This window comes from Lagenorhynchus albirostris, chromosome 2 (assembly GCF_949774975.1).
Source record: "Lagenorhynchus albirostris chromosome 2, mLagAlb1.1, whole genome shotgun sequence".
NCBI classification, from domain to species: Eukaryota; Metazoa; Chordata; class Mammalia; order Artiodactyla; family Delphinidae; genus Lagenorhynchus; species Lagenorhynchus albirostris.
The window spans coordinates 98,139,050-98,141,292 of record NC_083096.1 but is presented as its reverse complement, the minus strand read 5'-3'; positions in this window follow the sequence as shown (position 1 = coordinate 98,141,292).

Genomic DNA, 2,243 nt, shown 5'->3' with positions numbered 1-2,243 from the left:
CCAAGTGAAATGTAATGTCAGCCTAGTTCTAATTTTAGCTCATGGTCAAAGCTGAGAATAGCAAAAATCACATGGAGCTTCTGCACAAAGGATCAGCTGATAAAGTATGTGAGTGCATTCCGTACACTGCAAAATGCTGCACTGCAGGTATTATAAAACCATTAGGCGTAACTATTTCTAAGCTCCTGAAAAATAATTCCTATTGAAAGTCCTTCCACTTTTCATGATTTATACCTTTTGAGTATTTAATAGAATTTAATGAATCTGCTCCAAGCAAAGAAATTGAGAAATACACAGATGTATGGCATAACAAAAACCCTACCTAGTAAGCCATCGATATTTAAATATTTAAAGTTTCAACTGCTTCAGAAAAAAAGAAAAATGAAGGTGTGGAGAAATTCAGGTAACAGATGAGCCCCAAGCTTCTGCTGCACCCAAGTTTCAGATTTAATTATCTCTTAATTCTCATCTCTTCAGACTTCAAAAATAGGAGTTAATTCCAAGTTCTTTAAAAATACATGTATTTATTTTTTGAGTTGGTAATATATGAACATGGAACAAAATTCAAAAGATGATGAACACTTCTCACCTCCAGCCATTAAGTTCTCTTCTCTGAAGGCAACCACTATTGACAGTTACTTGTGCGCCCTTCCAATGACGGTCTGTGAATTTACAAGCATGAATATGTCTATATTCTTTAAAAGCGCACACACATGCTGGTATGCACACACACACAAATGGTAGCATACTATATACATTGTTCTATACCATGTTTTCTTACTCAGAATATCTTGAAAATTGTTTTACATTAGCATATTTAGAGTTACATCCTTCTTTTTAATGCCTACATAGCATTTTGGTGTGTAGGTTGGTCATCATTTGTTTAGTCACTTGGACACTTCCAACAACCTCAGTGCTTTTAAATGCCTGATTATTCCATAGAAATTCTCTAATGCTTCTATAGTGAATAAGCTCAGAGAGGTTGCTCAAGATTACAGAAAGAGTAAAGAAGATCACAGAACCTAAGCTCTAGTCTCCCAGTCCAGAGAGTTTGCACCATCCCCCATGTGGCTGCCTTGAATATGTTCATAAGTCAACACTGAAGTTCAGGGAGGAGTTTTGTTTCCATTTAAAAGACGACTAGGGCTTCCCTGGTGGTGCAGTGGTTGAGAGTCCGCCTGCCGATGCAGGGGACACAGGTTCTTGCCCTGGTCCGGGAAGATCCCACATGCCTCAGAACGGCTGGGCCCGTGAGCCGTGGCCGCTGAGCCTGCGTGTCTGGAGCCTGTGCTCCGCAACAGGAGAGGCCACAACAGTGAAAGGCCCGTGTACCGCAAAAAAAAAAAAAAAACCAAACAAACAAAAGACTAAATTGTCCCTGTGGAAACAATTTAGATTTATTTCTGCCTTTGGCATTGTCTACAATTAAATTTTAATTTGACAATGTTTATAGAAAACCCATAAATTTCAAAGCTTTTCTCTCCTCTTATCTAGCCTCTTATTTTCCATACTCAGATCTAAGAGTCAACACTGCCAGAAGGGAGACCAGTTGAGAAGTTGTTAAAGTGATCTACACTAGAGAAATGGCAGGGAGAGTGGGGAAAAGTGAACAGATTTATGAGCTATTTATGAAGGAGATTACAGTTTTAGTGATTTGAGGACAACAGGGGATTAGAAAGAAGAGATAAGGCGTGTATAGTGAATATCTGTCATTCATGGCTGCCCCAAATCTTGCAAACACCTTCTCCATAGTTTGATAACCCCCTCATTGTGAATCCCACTTTACCAAGATAGAATTAAGGGAAAAAATCCCAGTCTCCCTTGCTACTGGATTAGGGAATGTGACTGAGGTTCTGCTAATCATATACTTTGATTTTGACGCAAAGAATGTGAGGAAAGAGGCTGGGTGACTGCAGTCCATTTTTGCTGGTATGCGTACAGCAGACAATATATTCAGGGGTCAGTTTTGGCAGCAAGAGTTTCCTGACCACAGTAGACACAGCTAGCTCTGGAGACAGCCTCAGCAGCACCCTTACTAGGCCAGTTCTGTAATGTAGCTCCAGGAGTTGTTTTGTGAACTAATATCCCTTCCTTAAACTTGCTAGGGAAAATTTTGTTATCTGCATCTGAGAAAATGACACAACTATTTTAACGGTTTCGTGTTATGTTTCCAAAAATATTCTTACATTGCTATTTCTTCATATACCAATTTCAGAATCACCTATTGACTTTGTACCATGAAA